The sequence below is a fragment of the Oryctolagus cuniculus genome, chromosome 1, assembly GCF_964237555.1.
Source record: "Oryctolagus cuniculus chromosome 1, mOryCun1.1, whole genome shotgun sequence".
Classification (NCBI taxonomy): domain Eukaryota; kingdom Metazoa; phylum Chordata; class Mammalia; order Lagomorpha; family Leporidae; genus Oryctolagus; species Oryctolagus cuniculus.
Window position 1 is genome coordinate 171,722,630 of NC_091432.1, and position 22,811 is coordinate 171,745,440.

Genomic DNA, 22,811 nt, shown 5'->3' on the forward strand with positions numbered 1-22,811 from the left:
CTCATTAGTAACACATGGGCATTTGTTATAATATGATGTCTAAAATACTCTCTATCACTATATTTTTGAGAACCTACATAAAATCTTATCTTTTTCACAGAGAGAAAGGGAGAAGGAAGGAGGGTATGGGGAGTGAGAGACGGATGGAGGGAGGAAGGGAATATCATTGTTTCTTAGAATTGTATCTACAAACCATATTGAATCTATTAAAAACTAAATAACAATCAGAATTAAAAAAATTAAAAAGAAAAAAAAGACCAAAATATTAATTGAGAAGTATTATATCAGATAAAAGATGGACACAATTTTATTTAAGATAAATTAGTAACATTGAGCTTAATAGGAAAAATCTTAAACTGTTTAATTATCATTAAATGATGAAATAAAGTAGTCCTTGGTATACTGCCTTCATTGCAAGCCGCTGTCTGCAATACTGTCATCCCATATGGGTGCGGGTTTGTGTCCTGGCTGCTATACTGCCAATCCAGCCCCCTGTTAATGGCCTGAGAAAAGCAGTGGAAAATGGCCCCTGTCACTGACGTGGGAAACCTGGATGAAGCTCCTGGCTTCAGCCTAGACCAGAGCTGGCAGTTGTGGCCCTCTGGTGAGTGAACCAGAAGATGGAGGATCTCCGTCTTTCTCTCTCAGTAACTCAGACTTTCAAATAAATAAATATTTAAATAAAAAGAAAAATTAAAAACTTTAAAAATTCACAAGATCAAATTAATGCATATACAAATATAGTAGACCTTTCCCTAAAAGTGCGCTGCAATCATATTATTTACCTAGTATTAACTTCGGAAATGTTTTCCATTATTCTCAATACTTTGCCTGACTTTACAACATGGGTACACTTTATATTTTATATGTAAAGTATGAAACTAAAATAAAATATTACTTTAAATATAATCTCCTTTAGAAGTTAGGAAACTGAGAAATAAGAAAAATTAATTAGTCCTAAATCATAAAAAGCTTAGACTTACCCAAAACAGCACTGAAATATTGGGATGCTTTCACAGCTCTAACATTGAGAATCCACAAATTTCAGTGGTTACAGGGGATTCCAATTTAATCCCATCAAGGTGGCATGTACCAATGCCATCTCACTGTTCCAGGTGATCAATTTCAGTTCACAGTTGGTCATGGTGGAGGGAATGGGAGTCAAAGGGAGCACATAGACAAGTCTAGTACCTGCTAACGCTAACCGATGGAGTAAATAAAGGGGAGAGTGATCCAACATGGGAAGTGAGATACTCAGCAGACTCATAGAATGGCAGATGTCCTAAATAGCACTCTGGCCTCAGAATCAGCCCTAAAGGCATTCGGAGCTGGCTGAAAAGCTCATGAGAGTATTTCAGGCATGGAAAGCCAAGACACTCTGGCAAAAGATCTCTGCGAGTGAGATCCCAGTGGAAAGAACAGGTCATCAAAGAAGGAGGTACCTTTCTCTGAAGGGAGGAGAGAACCTCCACTTTGACTATGACCTTGTCTAAACAAGATAAGAGTCGGAGAACTCAGAGGGCTTCCATAGCCTTGGAAACTCATGACTGGAGCATAGGGAGATTACTGATGCCATAGACAGGAGTGTCAATTGGTAAAGTCAACAACAGGAGTCACTGTGCACTTACTCCTCATGTAGGATCTCTGTCCTTAATGTGCTGTGTATTGAGATTTAATGCTATAACGAGTACTCAAACAATATATTTCACTTTGTGTTTATATGGGGGTGCAAACTGTTGAAATCCTTACTTAATGCATACTAAACTGATCCTCTGTAAAAAAAAAAAAAAAGAAATTATCAATTCCCAACTTGACTCTCACTGGGATTAAACATGACAATAGGTCTGATCTGATTTCATCATCATTTAAAAAAAAATCATCTATTATTTTTCACTTTATGTTTCTGTGTGGGAGCAAACTGTTGAAATCCATACTTAATGTATACTAAGCTGATCTTCTGTATATTAAGATAATCGAAAATGAATCTTGATGTGAATGGAGGGGGAGAGGGAGTGGGAAAGGGGAGGGTTGTGGGTGGGAGGGACGTTATGGAGGGGGGAAGCCATTGTAATCCATAAGTCGTACTTTGGAAATTTATATTCATTAAATAAAAGTTTAAAAAAAATTGAAGATAGAAAGACTGCAGGAAGATAAGAAGTCAGTTGGTACTCAGAAGAAAGTGAGAGGGGCCTGCGCTGTGGTGCGACAGGTTAAGCTGCCATCTACAGTGCCGGCATCCCATATGGGCATCACTACGAATCCTGGAGGCTCTACTTCTTATCCAGCTCCCTGATAATGTGCCTGGGAAATCAGTAGAAGATGGGCCAGATCTTTTGGCCTCCGCACCCACTTGGGAGACCTGGAAAAAAACTCCTGGCTTTAGGCTGGCCCAGATCTGGGCACTGTGGCCATTTGGGAAATGAACCAGCAGATGGAAGATCTCTCTCTCTCTCTCTCTCTCTCTCTGTAATTCTGACTTTCAAATAAATAAATAAATCTTTAAAAAAATAAAATAGGAATGATTTGTAAAACTTTGTATGAGTGTTCTGAAATAAAAGCCAAGTGGAATGTTTATTTGGGTTAGAGTTAATATAATTCAAATGTAGCAGATATTGATCTCTCCATGTGTAAAACTGAAGGATTTCATTTTGTGATCTATGTGGCTATTTTCAAATATTCTAGATTAAATGTAGTCATTAAGCATTTTTTAAAGATACTGTGACTGCCTAAGACTGCCAAACCAGTTTGCAAAAGTCCTAGATGATAAGCTATAATTTATGGTAACCCTCAGAACTTCTCTGGATTTTGGCTAGCTTGTTTTTGAGACGTTCTGAGAATTCTGAATTGACTTGGGGTCTGTATGGAGGGGTCTTGGTTAATTTTGTACCATGTCTGTAGCCATTGGGACTTCATTTAAAGATTTGGAGTCACTAGAATGTTCTAAATTTGGCCAGTCTATACAAAGATGGAAATTGTTAGGAGTTGCCTTGCCAGAAACTCAGTTGTGAAAGGTTTGAAAAACAGATTTCAACAAGTCCTTTAAGAAGTCTAATGATTTCTGTGAGGAGATGGACATCTGAAAAAATGAACTAAATTACTGATACAGTTTCTAAGGCAATACCAGAAAGTAACAGATTCGGCATGCCTTTGATCCTTATTCCTCAAGTATGACAGGAAGTAAGACATACCTGATAAAATCAAACTGTATATAAAAGTTAGAATTTTAATCAAAATGGGACAAAATATCCATAGCACTCTGATGCACATTGATATCTAAATAATAGTCTCTGTCCTTTCTCATCTATTTTTACCTTTCTTCCTCTGTGCCTGGTGAGCTGAACATTTATGGACTGCATCAACCAAGCTCTCTTGCTTTGTGGCTTAGTTCAGTCAATGGGAGCTACCAGCAGAATATTGGAAGCCAAAAAAAAAAAGGAGGTGTAGCATTTATTTTCCTAGTTCTCTATTTACCAGGGCATACGTTGTTATATGTTCCATTTTTTTGCTTGAGGTCAGGTTCTTGTTGGGTGGCCCTCTTCAGCACTTAGGTCCTTCTGTGCTCATCAGTGTCCCCTGAAGTCCAGCTGTATTACGTAGCTTCTGATCAGTGCGTGATGTTTCCCTATCCTTCAGCCTTGTCTATTCCTTTGTAAATCATCAATGTATTAAGCCCTCTTTGACTTCTATTGTGTGTGCCATCAATTTGAGAAAGAATCCTGACTGATACACGCTCACTGGATTATCACTTGATTGCTGTTGCATGTGAGAGGGCTAATGATGCTTTTTGAAAAACAGACACTGTCGCTCCCCCATTCGCGGAGGAACGACACTAGACCCTGCGCTGTTCTTTCTGCCCAGCTCTTCCCGGGTTAGCTGCCGGTCCCTCACTTGCTGAGGAATGACGCCGTACCAGGTTAGCTGACGACCCCTCCACCTCCGTGGAGGGGCTGCACCCCCTGCCACTTTCCCCGCTTCCGCGGAGGAGCAGCACACCGCCCGCCGGCTCTCTTGGGGGCTGCTCAGGTGTTCCTTCAGATGTTCCCTCAGATGTTCCTGGTGCATGTTGTCTCTCTCCTCCTTTATAGTCCTCTTCCACCAATCCCAACTCTGCTACCCACACGCCGAGCACGCTGCTCTCCTCCAATCAGGAGCAGGATCAGCTCCTGCAGCTTATCAGTCAAACTGATGAGGCAGCTGCGTAGAGGTTGTTTAGTCTCTCTCTCAGCGCCATACTGTGGGAGAGCAGATGCATAGAATAAGTCTTAATTCCAGTAACTTAGTCTAGTCTCAGTTGCTCCCCACAGACACAAACAAAGGGTTTCCCCAACAAGAGTTAGCATACATAAATCTAATTATTTAAAAATGTTTATGGTTTATAATGATTATTTTCTGTGTCAAAAATCTCTTTGCCTTAGGGCTCCTATGTAGCAGGCTCATAACTGAGATTTCTCTAACTTATGAATGACTGTGGAGTATGCATCTTGGTTACATTCTTAAGTAGAAAGTGGCAATTATGGTCTTTAGGAGTAGTCAGAAATAGTATCTGTTTTATTAGTATCCCAGGAAGGTACAAAGGTGGGGAGTTTTGGGGAGATCATCAGATGTGGCTTCTCCTATTTCACATAGGCCCACATATTCCAACACATAGCTCCTTGGTGAATAGGTTATAATTCTTCTATTATTCTCACATCATGGAAAATGAGTAAGCCTGGAGCTTTTGACTGAAATATCATAGAATTAAATGGTTATTTGAGAAAACAGACCTATGGATAAGTAGATGGTAAAATGCATATTAACTACAGCATATAATTACTTAGTATATAATCACCTCTGTGGTTGTTACAGGCCAAACAATAGCAGAGAAGTGAGGTGTACATTTAGAAGGAGCTGTTTGATTCAAAGTTCTAAGACTCAGATGCACTCAACAATGAGCATTTCACATGCTGTTCACTGCTAGTAGCTAAGAATATGTTACCATTCCCTGAAGATTCAGCCTTTTGTAATGGGAAATGCTGTGGATGTGGCACTTTCATAAATCTAGCATGGTGACAATTCTACACCCTACAGCTATTTTAACAGCCATTTTACATTTTCTTTAGTAAGACCAACCTAACACATTTTTTCCCCTCTTATTTGATTTTAAATTCTATTTCAAAGATGAGATTTCAGGTCTGCCCCTGGCACTGGTTCGTGTGATGCTCCCTATTCCAGCAGAGAGACTTTAAGTTGGTTCTTGTGTTCTCTTCCTCTTGCTACTCACATTCTATAATCCTGTCTGTTGACTATGAGCTGATCTATGACATGCTGTAACTAATAGAATTTGGCAAAGATGATTGGATTTTTCTCTACTGATTATGAATTTTACTGCATTTTACTATCAGACTGGAGAAGAGGCCCTGCCTCCCACTTGCTGACTTAAAAGAAGCAAGATGCCATTTGCAAGAGAGCCTAGCCAAGAGTCAACTAAAAGATGGTACCCTTAGTCTTATAGCTAGCAGGAGATGAATTCTCCCACCAGCCAAGTTTCCAGTTGAGAATGAAGTGCTGGTTTACACAATTCTTGCATGCAGAGAACACAACTAAGCCACCCTCATAACTATCCATAGAAACTGGAAGGCAATCAATGTGTTTTATTAAGCTGCTGAGTTTGTGGTAATTTATTATAAAGCATAGAAAACTGACACACTTGCTCAACACACACTTGGTTAATAAACATTGAGTACCATGAGTCAATCAGTATTTACAGTATTTAAGAAAAATACAAAAGAGATCCATAAACTCAAGGAAGCTGTAATAGGCAATTTCTAGTATAAGTGGCTAATCATCAAATTGGTAAGATACTTTCATTTCACAAAGGCTATTTTCAATGTCTAATGACTATTCTACTTTAAGCGGTATGAAAAATAGACTTTAAAAATGATTCACAGAATAGTACATTTTTCTAAAAATTTTTATCAAGCACCATCAATTAAAGTTTGATAATATATGTATGTATTTTTTTTTTTACCAATTTGCCATCCAGTATACGGAATCACCACCATTCTTTGCCATGTGCATGCGTGTGTTGTGGGGGAGGATGTATACTTGCCATTACATCCTGTAACATCAGGTTCAGATGTTCACAATACTTTGTAAAACTCAGCACTGCTAAAAGAAAATCTGTAACTTGTCTTTGCATTCACTGCTCACTAGACTACAACCTCAAAAACTCATATCAAATCTCTATGAAATAGTCACTGTCTTAGGTGAATTATTCAACAAAGTTTGAGTATCTGAATTTTTTTTTTTTAAATTTTAGAGGTAGAAAGAGGCACAGAGAGAGTGAGTTCCCATCATTGTTCACCTCCTTGCATTGGCCAGAACTGTGCTACTTGGAAGCTGGAAGCCAGGACATCAATCCAGTCTCCCAGAAGAGTGGCAGGAAACTAATTACTTGAGCTATCACTCCTGCTTCCCAGGGTCTGTGTTAACAGGAAACTGAAGTCAGGAGCTGGAGCCAGATATTAAATCCAGTAACTCTGATGTGGAACATGGACTTCTAAATCAGGAGTTTAACTGCTAGAGCAGATATCTAGGGGAAACAGAAAAAAACATATGACACTAACAGAAACAGAAAAAAAGGGGTTAAAGAGAAGTATGTACATAACACAGATATTTTTTCAAAGATATTTTTCCCCAACATCTGGGGCTTTAAGAGCTTTCATCAAACTAACAAAAAAGAGGCTAAACACTGATGTATTATGAAGAGCTTTTGTGGCAGTTATTAATATACGGTATCACTGACACTAAAATTAATCTTGGAAACCACTCTCAAGGTGATGGGAAAAATAAATGTGCCATGGGAGTATCCCACAGTGCTGTGTGGACACTGTTAGATCCTATCATTGATCATTGATGATGGTAAAGAAAGGGCAGACATAATAACAATCTTCAAACAGAAACAGATCCTTATTTCTGTGTTTGTTAACAGTTTATGTTTAATTGATACTGTTTCTTTTTTTTTTTTAAGATTTGTTTATTTAATTTAAAGGCAGATTTACACAGAGAGAGAGGGAGAGGGGAGGGAGAGACAGAGAGATCTTCCATACTGGCTGCAACGATTGAAGCTGGCCAAACTGAAGCCAGGAGCCAGAAGCTTCTTCCGGGTCTCCCACTTGGGTGAAGGGTCTCCAAGCACTTGGGCAGAGGGTCCCCAAGCACTTGGGCCATCCTCCACTGCTTTCCCAGGCGCATTAGCAGGGAGCTGGATTGGGAGTGGAGCAGCCGGAACTTGAACCAGTGCCCATATGGGATGTCAGCCTCGCAGGCAGCAGCTTTGCTTGCTAAGCCACAGCTCTGGCCTATGGATATTGTTTTGAAAATTAAGTGTAAATTAACTTTCTGCCTAACTGGCAGAAGCCACAGTTTTGTTCCTCTTCCTTTCCCTACTGCATTGTAGGCAGCCTTAGAAGCAAATTAATTTAGTTAATTCACTAGCATCAAACAGCCCTCCTAGGTACTGGTTTCTCCATGTATTTATGGATTTTTACACATACACACTCACACACACACACACACACACAACAAACACAGCAAAGCAAAGTTTTAGCATTATGGCATGATTACCAAATACATGAGTAATGTAGACAGAAGCAACTCTGTCCTAAGATAGCTACCCAGAATAGTATCAAAATCCAAATCCAAGGAATACTTGAATGGAACGGGTATGGGGAGGCATTAACTATCTTTTTTCTAATGGTGATGAAAGTCTCCCTGTCAACATAGCTTCTAACATCAGCATCCCACTAACATAATCATTTATTTCCTTCACTGTAGGGTCTTTACGGCCTGAAATTGTCAATGTATAAGCTGCGGCTTCTAGGTAGAATGAGTCCTTTGTCAGGTGCCTCTTACAGTTAGCCAGCCTCACAATGAGACTCATCCGAATGCTCCGTCGATCCTGGACTCTTGGCTGTTGTTCTTATGTCCTCTTGATGCCATCTAATCCTCATAATCAGTAGTTGTTACCAAAAATGTATGTTTTTCAATAGCAAGTAAATTGTAAGCTCTTCTTAAAAGTCACAGAGAAACAATAACTCTCTTTGGAAATAAAGGAGTAGCAGAATAAACAACTGTTTGGTCCATTGTTATTACCTCATTTCCTTCTGGAAGCATTTATTGTTTGAGCTTCATGAATAAAGTTGATATTTTTAAATAAGACTTCTCCATGATCCCAAGTAATGCTGGGTTCTCACAGTCTAGCTGGAAATGTGCCTACATTGTGCAATTTAGATCCTTCTCTTGTTTACAAATCCAAATTGTCTCAACCCCTGTTTTCAGTTGTGCCTTAAAAATGTCATCTTATAACCCACGTTTTCCCTCTGAACTTTTCTACACGTTGAGTTTTATAAAAGTATGAAGGATACGTATGTGATTACTTAGAATGAATAAGATCATAATCAATCCGCAAGATAGCATTATGTTTGTCCAAATATTCCTTGGAATAATCCAAAGAGGAAGTAAGTGTGTTTATCTATGATAATAACAGTACAACTGTATGGCAATCTAGTTAACTCTACTGTCATCTTTATCAAGTGGTATGTTTACTTTGTAGACAATCTGAGGAAGGAGAATCTATATTACGATATTAGTACAATGAACGCATACTTCTAAACACATTTAGCCTCCTGTTTCTCAAGCAAGATGATGACCTAAAACGCACTGTTTAGATATGTATAGGTATAGATTATTTAAGGTATGGAGATGTAATAGTACATTTAAGGCTCAGTTATTTCAACTCATCCAAAATTTTCAGCATTATTTATTTTTAAAAATATAAAATAGAATATTCCATTGAAATGAGCAAAAGACCCTTCTAAATTCTATGTATACATGTGTATAAGTGTGTGTATGTATGAGTGAGTAGATACATGTATGAAGGAGTATAAAGAGGATTAAATGTGGATTTTTTTCAACATTATGACTATTTAGGATTAATTTGTCTAGAAAAAATAAAAGAGGCAAATTTTAATGAAGTTAATAAGAAACAATTAACTAAAAAATTAAATAACCAGCTACCCATGCAAGAGCATATTTTAATTATTTTTCTATCGGCTGCTTTGTTCTTTCTTAAAGAAGTTGAAGAGACTGCAGTGTTGAAGGAACTGTTCAGTGCGCATTTGGATATAATATTATCTTCTTCCCTGACTCCAGCAAGTATTCTCACAGTAACTCAGATGAACCAAAGATTTCTCACAATCAGCAGAAACACAGAGGCAGGCATACAGACAAAAGAGCTCTGGTGTTTTTGCTTGTTTGTCGCAGAGAAGAGGAATGCAATAAATAGAAGTATAGAACCTAGAGCTTCACTCTCCCAGACTATCACAAGGATGAAGGAGAATTGGGTCTTTAATGCATACACAGTAGAACTTGAGGAATCTGCTGCTAACTGGCCAAGTAGGAAAGTGTTGCAGGATTTTTTCTTTTTTAAATACTTACTAGTACCTCCCACAGGGCTGTTCAAGGCACAACTCTGAGACTGTCTCACTGTGTCTTTCATCAGTCGTCACCTTGATCATAGAGTAATTGAAACTCTGATAACACCTAACATTTGTCTTTCCCATTAAACATTTTCCTCACACCAGTGTGGAGAAAAATCCCTTTGATAATTCTCCCCCAGATATTTCCACTGAAAATATTCCACTGGGGTTGGGCATTGTGGTGCAATGGGTTGGGCTGCTGCTTGAGACACCTGTGTCCTATATCCAAATGCCTACAATTGAGTCCTGCTTCTGCTTTTGATTCAACTTCATACTAATGCACATTCTGGGAGGTAGCAGGTGCTGGCTCAAGTACCTGGGTTCTTGCCATCCATGTGGGAGATCCAAATGGAGTTCCAAGATCTTGGCTTTGACCTAGCTCAGTCCCAGCTATTGTGGGCTTTTGGGAAGTGAATCAGTGGGTGGAAAGATGGGTTTCTCAATGTCTCTCTTTCCCTCCCTCCCTGCTCAGACACACACACACACATACTGGAAAAAATTCTGGGTTCCAATTCTAACTCCTTTGATTTTGTATTTGTGTCACTTAGGTCATGTTATTAAGTTTTACTGACATACATCTGAAAAATGGGGACAATCAGATGTTCTTTACATGCTAATCCAACCCCCAAAAGTTTGTTTTAAAAAGTGATAAATTTGAATCACAAGTACAAACATCTAATGTAATTCTTGTAGTCGTTTGTGTTACTCAACTGCCATAGCCATCCTGTGAGCATTTTCTTTATTTATTTTGACAGGCAGAGTTAGTGAGAGAGAGAGAGACAGAGAGAAAGGTCTTCCTTCCATTGGTTCACTCCCCAAATGGCCACTACGGCCCGTGCACTGCACTGATCCGAAGCCAGGAGCCAGGTGCTTCCTCCTGGTCTCCCATGTGGGTGCAGGGCCCAAGCACTTGGGCCATCCTCTACTGCCTTCCCGGGCCACAGCAGAGAACTGGACTGGAAGAGGAGCAACTGGGACAGAACCGGTGCCCCAACCAGCAATAGAACCCGGTGTGCTGGTACCGCAGGCAGAGGATTAGCCTAGTGAGCCTCATTTTCTTCATTTTAAACATGAAAACACTAAGGTCCAGAGAGATTAAGTGGCTTCTAGTGGTGGTGTTTGGATTTCATTAGCGTCTTGGAATTAGAGTTAATGGGTGCTTCTACTCTGCCCTCAATGAACTCTGCTCTATAGTTATAAAAATAATGGATGATGGACTAGTAGTGATAGCTTTGTACATAATGGATCACAAGTAACCAAAAATTTTCCTTCAAGACACTTAAACTCTTAGAGTCCTTTTGCTGTGGCAATAAAGGATTAACAAATAATAACCACCCCCAAACCAATGATCAACAGCAACAACCATGTTCTTAGAGCCACACTTCCCCAAGTGCTGCTGTAAAGGAAGCTTTACTAATTTGTATCTTTCTGCCAATAAAAGGGAGGTTACCTTGCTGAAGTTTTATGGTTTACACTTTGACATAGAAAAACTCACTTCTACAGTTTTTGCGGTAAATCTGTACCTTATAATTGAGATCAGCACTACTGTTAACCTTTCCATTGCCAGCACATAGCAATTACAGGATAACTACAGGGTAATTCTGGGGCTTTGTGTTGCTGAATGTGGGAGTAATTTGAACTGTTCTGACTGTAAATTGGAATTGTTTAACATATGCTTTCTGTGGATTAGAAATACATTTTAATGACTTATTTCACCTCTCTAAAGACATGATTTTCCCTGTTTTAAAAGTCAAGTGATTTCACGAGTACAGAAAATTTTGAACGCCAGTAAGATTTAAAATAAATCAAGAGACATTTTCTTCATTTAAAAATGCTTAAATGGTTTAAACTGAGCATAAAGCAAGATTCTCAGAAATATCAAATAATTGCAAGATAACTAGAATTTTTCTTGTGCAATAAAACAGATAAAAATATTCAATGAGTCTATATTTAAACTTGTCAAGTTCTAAATTCAATTAACTAAATTGCCAAATAAGCTAAATATCAAAAATTAGAAATGGAACTTGTTTCTTCTGGTATATTTACTGCTCTTTTCTTTCTCTCTTTCACTCAAGTACTACTTATTGCATACTTTGTGCTTATCTCATATTAGTTTCCAATCTTTAATTTTAATTTGTTCTATCTCATTTTTGATGAATTAGATGTATTTTTTGCAAATTCAATTTATTTATTCTTTTGTTATTATGGAGATTTGCTTTCTTTCTTCCTTATTATTTTCAGTTCTCCAATTACATATTTGCTTTCCTTTAGACCAGTAGTCCACTCTTTCTCTTCCTTACTTGATTAACTCAGAAGTCACTACCCTCAAAATCCCCCAAATTGGCTGAATCACACGTTGTCCAGACTCTCTAATACTAATAAAAGCATAGTTCCACATAAGGTAGATTTGGAAAAGCAAATGAACTGCTCACTGACAGGTTGGGGTTAGAAAACAGCAATTAGAGCAATGAATACATTGTAAAAATTTACCGTGTGAAAATTCACTGAATTGATTCATATTTACTCTTGACCATGAAAGCAAATCAACTACTTGGGTCTTGGAATTTCACTCCATCTAAAATGTTTTTATGTTTTCCTAACACACATAGAAAATTTATATAGGTCTTTTAGACTCCAAGTCATCTGAAAATATTGAGAGTTCCTTTTTATTCTTCCTCCTCCATAATAAAACTGCTAATAGTTTTTTTTAAAAGAAACTACAATGTATTACTATACAGGAACACTATCAAGTAATAAAACAAAGAAAATGTGAAAGTCAAGGAAAAACGTGAGCACATTTTAAGTCTTACTTGTTCTTTAGATCCCACGGGTGCACAACAGATGTCTCCCTAAACAAAGAAGAAATGTAACAACAATTAAAATGTGAAAATGATGCGATTAAAATACTGCTCATTTAGGTGATGCATATTTTTACTATTTAACTGTAGAAAATGTCAATTTCCAATATGATATGAAATTAGTTGTATTTTGGCATTTTCTTTCATCTTTGCTGCAAAGAGCAATTTAAAATATTCCTTTTAAAGCAACAAGAAGCAAAACATGCATTGATTATTCTGGAAAAGGAATGGGAGGTTTAAAAATATTCATTTTCATTCTTAAAATCATGTTATTATGAAAGATAATACATAGATCATCAAATATTAACAAATTAAAACAAATATGTGTTGTAAATATTTGCAAAGCATTCTAACCAAAGGAAATAGTCCTTGCCTTGTAAAACTTTGTCAAGATTTGCTTGGATAACATCACAGGTTCTCAAGAAATATAGACTCCCCCAATTTATGATTAAATAAAAGGGGACAGAGCTAGGTTTTAAATAAGGATGAAGAAGAGACTTGGGAAAATATTAATTAAAAACCTGAAATTTTGTTATTAGTATAATTTTTGTTAGGGTTGAGAAAGACATAAGTTCATGAATGTCTGGAGGTTTGTAATTTACAACCATTCAAAAACTTGTACAACCATGCTGGGATTTTCCCAAGGATGTTCATTAATTTTTCTCACATTAACACTTTTTTTCCCCTTTTTTAGAGAGTGGAAATAGAGAATTAATTGAGACTCTGTGAGCAATTTATCTGGTGGAGTTATTTATTTCTGTAAACTTCTAGCAAATGCCACCTGACCTTGAGTGATATAAAGAGGACCAGTGGCTGCCTGCAGACATAGATGAGCAAAGGAAGATGAAAGCAGAAATTTGGGCCACAAAATATACTTTGGAATTGATGCATATGTTTGTTTTCTTGATAGTGATGATGACTTTATAGGTATATACATGTATCCAAACTCGTAAAAGTATCTAACATGCACACTATATGTCAATTGTACCTTAATAAAAGTCTGTAAAAAGAAGTGGAAGGATATGAAATAAATACTTGATAAAAACCGTGAAGTATATGGAAATTAGTGGGGGTTAGAATCATTGCAACTTTCGTTTTAAAAGATTCTTTGGTTGCAGTATAATGACCAGGTTGAGGAGACAGTGATTGGACGTGAAGATGAAATTCTGCAAGGAGGCTTGAACCACCATATTTGCAATGGAGGTAAAGAATGCTGAAATGATCATGATATGGTTAGCAGGAAGAAAGAAAAGGCTGGCCAAGGCATTGGGCACAAGGGTGAGGCAGAACAAGAAGGCAAGAATGAATGCCAGGTCTCTGGCTTGTGCAACTGAATGTACGGTGCTGCTGATGTAGAGAGAGAGAGAGAGACAGAGAGACAGAGATCTTCCATCCACTGCACTGGTTCAATCCCCATATGGCTGCAATAGTCAGGCTGGGCCAGTAAAAGCAGGGAGCCAGGAGCTTCTTCTGGGCCTCCTACATGGGTGCAGGGGCCCAAGCACTTGGGCCATCTTCTGCTGCTTTTCCCAGGCTATTAGCAGGAAGCTGGATCAGAAAGGAGCAGCTGGGACATAAATCAGCGCATATATGAGATTCGGGCATCACAGGAGGTACCCTAGCCTGCTATGCCATAATACTGGCTCCAGAGACTTCTTTCTAATGTTTATGTGTAAACCTCCACAATACAGGTAGGAAATGAAAATATAATATTTTACAATTAATGCAATTTGCCCCCTCTTTAATATTTAAGTTATTTTCCAAGGCTTTTGGGACATTTAACCTATTATTTAAAAGACATTAATTATGCCACCTAAAGAACATCTCAAATAAATTTTACATTTTGTTATATGCATACTTGTTATATCAAACTATAAATGTAGTATAGAACTTGAAAAAATTTTCAAATAAGTCAACACAATTGAACACTCTTTCCTTGTACCATGTATTTCAAATGTGGAAAAAACTGTTGAAGGAAGTCTTAAAATATATACTGTGATGCTTCAAAATCAGCATAGAAACAGAGCTAACTATGTTGGAATAGGAACTTATTATTACAGAAGGAAAATAAATGTAGGAATTTCATGGCTGGGGTGTATTGTGCTTTTTAATGTAATATTTAGTTTGACAATCATCCATAGTAGACTTGGCCTTATCCGTTTCAATTGACTTTACCATTGCTGAGATTTGGGAAAATCATGCAACTGTGCTAACTAAATTTTTGTTTTTTTTTTTTTTCATTTCTAAAAAAGAAACTATACAAACAACTTCATGGGATTGAGTGGGGATAGATGAGATCAAGTGCATAAAAATGCTTTGTGCAGGGTAAAGTTCTATAGACTATGGAGATAACACCATCACAATAGTAATAATAATGACACACCATAGCTAAATAACACATATTACTCAGAGGAAATATTCAGTGAACTGAATTTGTGCATCAAATTTCACTCATTGAGAATTTTTCAAGTCATTATGGTTCATGGATAAATAATAGCAAGTTGTCACATTCTAATAAACAAAGTAAATGAAAGGTCCAGGGTCTTCCCATGGTACATTATCTGCACTAAAAAACAATTTTGAAGTATGCTTCACACATCTTTCCCATTTCTCTTTTTATACTTAGCTTCTTTTTAAATCTTATAATTGACTTTCTTTTCCCTACTCCCTCTATTATTGCTCACTTTCATTATCTCACATTTGGTTATCATTAAAGCATTAAACATCATTTCATAGCTCATTTTTTCAATTTATAAAAATACACTTTTATGAAAAAATTAATATTCAGTGTTGCAAATTTATAAAATACATTGAAGAGAAACATGAAAATGTAAGCCATTTATAATCCTATCACCTAATATAATCCTATTAGTTGATAGTCTCTTTTATATATATTAATATATATTTTTATATATTCATTAATGGTGTTATAGTTCCATTTTTAACTTACTTTTATATGAATATTTAAAAATTTTTTTCTACAATATTGTTAGGTGTTGCACAGTTAAATTTTAATTCTATGGATGAAATGTAATTTGTTAGATTCATCAAAGAAAGCTACTGTTTTGGCTGCTTTCACTTGTATAAGTCACTTTGTGACAATATCATTAATGGTATATATTTGCATGACTCATGATTAATTCCCTAGGATGAACTGCAAGACACAAGCAAGCCAGTATATGAAATTACAAAAATTATAACTCCTATTGACAAAGTGCACGCAACAAAGGTTATCACATTTAACACTCCTACGAGCAAGACATGAGAGCACCTACCTCCCTGCATTGCAGCTAATGGTAGATATGATCATTCTTTATTTCTTGCCAAAATGACAAATAAAATTATATATATGAGGCAGGTGTCTATCCCATATATGAGTGCCTGGTTCGAGTCCCTACTCCTCCATTTCCAATCCAGTTTTCCTGCCATGCGCATTCAGGAGGGAGGGGTGATGGTGCAAGTGCTTGGGTCCCTGCCACCCGTTCTACACATGTGGATTGAGTTATAGGCTCCTGTCTTCAGCCTGACCCAGCCCTAGCTGTTCTGGGCATTTAGGAAGTTAACCAGGGATGGAAGATCACTCGCTCTCTGTCTCTCTGCCTGTCAAATAAAATGAAAATAAATTGAATTTTAAAGTAAATGTTTTACATGGTTTTGATATGTATTCCTTTGGTTGTCGGTTGTGTTGAAAAGTTTTTCATTTGTTTTCCTTAGTTTCTGAATTGCTGATTTAGCTGATCTGAGTGCAATTTTTTTTTTTTTTAAGATTTATTTTATTTATTTGAAAGACAGAGTTACAGAGAGAGGTAGAGACAGAGGGAGAGGTCTTCCATACACTGGTTCACTCCCCAAATGGCCACAAGGGCCAGAGCTGCGCTGATCTGAAGCCAGGAGCCAGGAACTTCTTCCAGGTCTCCCACATGGGTGCAGGAGCCCAAGGACTTGGGCCATTTTCTACTGGTTTCCCAGGCCACAGCACAGAACTGGATCAGAAGAGGAGCAGCCGGGACTAGAACTGGCACCCATATGGGATGCCAGCACTTGAGGCCGGGGCGTTAACCTGCTGCGCCACATCGCTGGCCCCGCAAAAGTCTTCATACCCACTGAGCAGAAAGTTTTCTTCACTTTAATTTTTCAGTCAGAACTGTGTAAGATGAACCAATTCAGATGTCTCTGGCATTAGATATTGTTTCTACTGTTAATAATCTGTCTTCTTCAGTTAGAGGATGGACAAGAATAATATTTTCCTCACAAAGTCATGTGGATGGTCTGCTACTGTGGGCTTCAACTTCAATACCATCTCATCCCTTAAGATGGGTTATCCACTAGTAAAATGCTACTTTTTGGGAAATCGTTCCCTCTTCCCCACAAATTTTCTTAAAGTCTCAATGACATCAACATGCTTTCACCTCAACTTCACTATAAATGTATGTCTCAATTTTAGCAGTATTCATGTTCCCCTGATAGGGGCTCTTTTCTTAGAGATGTATATACTTATTTGAAAGTCAGAGAGACAGAGAGAGAGAGAGAGAGCAAGTGAGAGAGAGAGAGAGAGGAGAGAGAGAGAGACATGGAGGGAGGGGGAGGAGGGGGGAGGGGGAGGAGGAGGGGAGGGGGAGAAGGAGGAGGAGGGGGAGAGAGAGAGAGAGAGAGAGAGAGAGAGAGAGAGAGAGAAAGTGCTTTCATCTGCTGGCTCACTCCCCAGATGGGCGCAATGGTTGGGGATAGGCCAAGCGAAAACTAGGAGCCAGGAGCCAGGAACCAGGACAAGAGTTTCTTCCAGGTCTCCCAGGTGGGTGCAGAAACTTGGGGTATCTTCCACTGCTTTCCCAGGCCATGAGCAGGGACCTGGACAGACACCCATATGGAATGCTAGTGTCTCAGGCAGTGGCTTAGCCCTCTAAGCCACAATGCCCAAAAGGAGATTTTTTTCAAACTGATATGTTATTCTTGTTGGTGCCTCAAACTAGATTTTGTTCAGACATGTTGCAACCTAGTAATGGTTTATTTTAGTGCAAAAATTTCTGAAATTTGTACATAAGTTTTCTTTTCATTTTTTTTTTTTTGACAGACAGAGTGGACAGTGAGAGAGACAGAGAAAAAGGTCTTCCTTTTTCCATTGGTTCATCCCCCAATGGCCACTGCAGCCGGCGCACTGTACTGATCCGAAGCCAGGGGCCAGGTGCTTCTCCTGGTCTCCCATGTGGGTGCAGGGTCCAAGCACTTGGGCTATCCTCTACTGCACTCCCGAGCCACAGCGGAGAGCTGGACAGGAAGAGGAGCGACCCGGACAGAATCCGGCACCCTGACTGGGACTAGAACCCGGGGTGTGGGTGCCGCAGGTAGAGGATTAACCTATTGAGCTGTGGTGCCGGCCCATAAGTTTTCTAATTGGCATTTTCCACAAGCCTTTTGAAGACTCATGATATTTGTTTAATTATCTATTTTAGCAATTATTCTCTATGGTTACCTGTAATAATTTTTTTATACATTAAATACTTTAACTATAAATGTCCAAATTTGACTAAGCAGACTAATGAGGACTTTAACATTTCCAGGATTAACATATTCCAAGATTCACCTTAAAATAAAAAAGAATTACAGCTTTGGTTTCTGTTTCTTATCTTCAAACATTCACCAGTTTTCTGTGTTGCTTTTCATACTGTAAAAACATTTACAGTTTCAGTAGCTTTCTTGGGTATTAGATTTCTGAAAAATAAACTGCCTCATTTTAATAAAATGTGTAACTACCAAGACTTTCATAGCTTTTTCAGTCTTAGTCTATTCCCTGTTTCAAACCTCTTTTCTTAAGCTGGCCTCTCCTACTCACATATTTCAGCCTCACCAAGCCCTCAAAATCAAGCTTCCATTGACTTTCTAAGAGGAAATCTCCCATTCCAGAGCTTTGCCTCCTGAACTCCTGTTTGCCTGTCTGAGCCTCGGCTGTTTGAGTGACTATTTCTTTCCCTCATTTATGGCTTTTCCCCTTGACTGGCTACTCCAGTCTCCATCCTTGGCTTCGGCACCTGCAAAGTCTGGTGCCCTTCCCACTATTATTTCCGATTGTACCTCAGCTTTCCTGCACAACATCTTGCACTTATCCTGAATTTTGTCCAGCCCATTTACTACCTGTCTCCTCCACTTTTCTGGTTGGATTTTCCAAATGTAACCATCAATCAAGATAGAATTTGCTTCTCTACATGGCATTCTTTGCTTGCACTTAAATTAACAATAATGCTAGTAATAAGAAGCATGAATAAATATACAACCCATGTATTTGCAGGTTAGGTTTTTATCCATTTGATAACAGCTCTTGTGTGAGGAACAAACCCTTGAAATGTACATGCACACTATAGGATCTTTAATTTTATTTGTGGTCAAAGTTAAGAATAATTTTTTTTAACAATTACTCTTGTAAATATTGTAAGTTTGGACTTTAGTATCAGTCTTTTTTTTTTTTTTTTTTAATAAGGCAGAGTACAGAAAGGGGAGGAGAGTAAAGTGAGACGGAGAGGCAGGTGGAGGGGGAAAGGGAGACACACACACACAAATTGAGAGACACACGAGAGATCCTCTATCTACTGATTCACTTCCTAAATACCCACAACAGCCAGGGCTGGGTTAGGTCAAAGCCAGGAGTCAGTTCTCCCACGTGGGTGGCAGCAACACAAGTACTGGGGGTCATTATATGCTACCTCCCAGGTGCACTGGCAGGAAGTAGATCGAAACCAGGTAAGGACTCAATTCTAGGCATGCTGATATAACATGTGGGTGTCCCAAGCTGCAGCTTTATAGCTGTGCCATAATGCCTACCCCAAAATTAGTCCTACAGGAAGAATATGGTATAATTTTAATTGTGATGCTGGGCTTTCAACCAAATTTCCCTAATGCCAGCTATTGTACTGTGTATTTGTACCATGACACCTTCAAGCTTCAAATGTTTTCATTAAAATTAGAATACATCTGGAAAGCACTACCACATATCATGGAGCTGATGTTGGTTGTAGCAGGCCTGCATGATGTTTGATGATGGGAGAGTTTGTAATTTGGAGTTACAAATTACAGATTTAGAATTTTAGTAAGATCTGCTTTGTTAAACTTACCCTATATTTTCATAATATATTATTGAATATTGTCCTTGAAACTAACCACCAAGGCTTTCTGTTTCCATCTGATATCAACTGATAGTAACTTTTACACCAATCCCCTGTGATGAAGGAAATTGTTAGCCACATTCAGCTGCTCACTCTCTACACCAGGACTCATTACTTTAATCTGCAATTCTTTGCATGAAATCTCACCAAGGGCTCCTTGTGTATGTAAGCATTTAACCCGCTATCGCGTTTGCCATTCTCTAACAAAGCGCTTACCTCAGCCTTTAAACACATCCACAGAGTAACTGTGCAAAACCTTCCTACCCCAAATTGATGTTGGAGATCCCTTATCAAGTCACTTCCAACACATTCTTTTATTAAATCTTCTAAATATGTTTCTGAGAATTCTTCCATACTGATAAGATAATCAGACAATTCTTGTTGGAGCTCACTAAATTATACTTTCTATAACACTATTATACTCACTATATTTTGGATATCAATAATCTCATCACTGCATATACAAATAAATCTCAAAGCTAAAATTACACCAGTTTCACTTGACTTTCCATTTAATGTGCTACTTTTTTATTTATGATATTTAATCTTTCCAAAATAAGAATACATGTTACATTTTACATTTTAGAAAATAAACCTCTACTGAACTCTATAAATTCACAATAAAATTAGTCATAGTGTATTAGGCTAATATAGTCAACCGGTAAATTACATAAGATGGTTGATTAAAAATCTATTTTTTCACTTATATCATAGTAACTCCATATTATCATCATTTCACCAACAGATATTTACTGTCTTCTTTATGAAAGAAATTCTGTTAAGTGATATGAGTGACAGACAGGAGTATCAGTCTTCAAGGCCCTGATAATCTGGCTTGAGTCTGCTTTTATGCATTAATTGCAAAAGTAGTACATGACACCTGATGAGGTGAGATTATAACCTTGTGGTAGCTAAGGAAAATTGCTCAGCAAAGTCACAATTTAAGCTGGGAGACATTTGAAACATTATCAGGATTTAATGATATTAAAGACAGAGAAATAGAAAGGTAAAGGAATGAGTACAGAATGGAAATGGGAGGCAAAATGTATATTATAGGGTTTCATTGTTGAATTTGGTCACCACTAGCCACATATGGCTATTGAAAGCTTCAACTATGGCTAGTCTTAGATTGAAACATGAGATTTCAAAGACTCACTATAGGGCATTTTTATTAATAACTATCATTTAAATATTTACATATAATACTGCTATCAACATTAATTTTTATATTTCTTTTTATATTTTATAATATAATGTTGTTATGCTATAATGTAAACAAAATTTCTGTCGGACAGCATCAAGCAGGTTGGAGTTATTAAATATGTATTTTAAAGAAAAGAAATCACATTAAAAAGCATTGACTGCCTAGAAGCTAGATAAAGATAATCTATTCAAAGGACCACACCTGAAATGCCAAAGGCAAAATGAAGCAGGTGGCAATGGGGAGAGGGAGTATGGCAATATACAGTGTTTTGTGTCTGGTTACTTTGACTCAATAAATATATTGCAGGTTGTTCCTGATGCCAGAGGCATTAGAAAAAGCTCTCAGAATAATTAACCTAGTAACTAGACACAGAAATAGGAAGAGGGAGGAATCAAATATGCCTGACATTATATATTTACAGACAGTAAGAATGATAATGGAATCCGGTGAGAGAACTTACTTTTGTGGGAAGAATTTTGTAAGCCCTGAAAGATTTCTGATGATGATGAATATCTCCATGGAAGAATAATGTAAGGAAAGGTAGATGGCTGGGGTCTGATGTAATGTTAGGATATCCATGAAAAAATGTAGTTCAGGTTTTTTTTGTTAAATGAAAGTAGAATTTGGAGGAGTGGAAGGGATACAGTCAAACTGAAGATAGAGATTTGATAATCATGTTGACAGAAATGAATGTAGAGGCCAAGCATGACAGTACAATTTCAGGTGGTGATTTGTTGATTGTTCAAATGCAGAGCCATGCAAACTGAACCATCAGGAGTATTGACATTAATGGTTGGTTAGGATGTTCTACACAAATTGCTAAGTCATGGAAATAGGAAGAGAACAAAGACAGTGTGGAATCATGGAGCCTATGGAAGAAAAATATATCAAGCATAAACCAGCTAACAAAAGTAAATGTCTGAAAAAAAATCCATGAAAGAATGTAGATGGCATTTTTCTATTTATCATCAAAATGTTACCTGGCAGGAATACAACCCTCAACCATGAAATCTAAGAAACACCAGATGTTCCATGCTCTGTCTTACTGCCTTTGGATCACTTGGGCCATGCTGGGTCTTTTCTCCAGATGTGTGTGTCCCTTTCTCATTATCTGGTAAGTACATCTACCCCATAAATTTTATTCTGAGGAGTGTAAGATTTATTGTTTCCTGTACTATTTAATATCTGTATTCTCAATCAGCACTTATCACAGACTAATATTATTATCTTTTTTGTACATAACAAATCTTCTGCTTTGAAAGCAATGTGTTTTGTACTCCATCTGGCTGCCCCTCTAGAATTGCCCTTAATACTTGAAATATACCATGCCTAGAGGAAATGCAGCCAATAAAAAAGATTCAGGGCTAAGGCTAGCAGGAATAATTGATCTGGGCTGGTGAGAGTCACAGCGCTCCTAAGAACCCATACATCATCTTTGTTTTCCTTTTATTTCTTCACCAGTTTTATCCATTGTTTATCTTTAGGACCAAGGTAGAATCCACATTTGTTCATTTGATAGCGAACTAAGATATTTAGAAGGGTATAAAAGTGAATCCAATATACAAGCTATGGGCTATAGACTGCAATTTTTGCTAAGTACTTACGTGTCCTATCATGCTTAACTGTAAGAAACTTCAGGAAGGGACATGTTGCTATTTCCTTAGTCAATATTTGTATTCTTCATACCTAGATGGTTCTAAGCACCTACTAGATTGACAACATACAGTTGTTCAATAACCATATAAATTAATTAAAGTGTGAATTCCTTCTTGAAGGATTTTATTGACTGGGTAGTGAAGACAAAGTATGTGCATAAAGAACTAGAGTACAAAGGAAAGAGACATCTGACAAATAAGTACTCAGATAAAAATATGTCTTAAGTGAAAGTACAAAAACTGTCCTATAGAAGGGATGGGAGAAGGCTTCTTGGAGAGACTGGTATTGGAGCAAGGCCAGAAGAAGGATGGAACTGGAGACTGAAGATGGGGCATTTTACAAAAAGGATGAGTCCCTACAGGTCCCATGTTTTCAATTCTATATTTATTAAGGAAAAACACCAATTTTTCCATGTCTGGTT

General features: G+C 37.7%; 1 protein-coding gene across 2 annotated transcripts in view; it reads right to left on the reverse strand.

Moving 5' to 3' along the window:
* PTPRD (protein tyrosine phosphatase receptor type D) overlaps positions 1 to 22,811 on the reverse strand; it is a 1,630,925-nt gene that overhangs the window by 711,950 nt on the left and 896,164 nt on the right. For both annotated transcript variants that reach the window (XM_070051957.1, XM_070051959.1), the window contains one exon: positions 12,329 to 12,367. The gene's annotated coding sequence lies outside the window, so the exon portion shown is untranslated. The remainder of the gene's footprint in view (positions 1 to 12,328; positions 12,368 to 22,811) is intronic.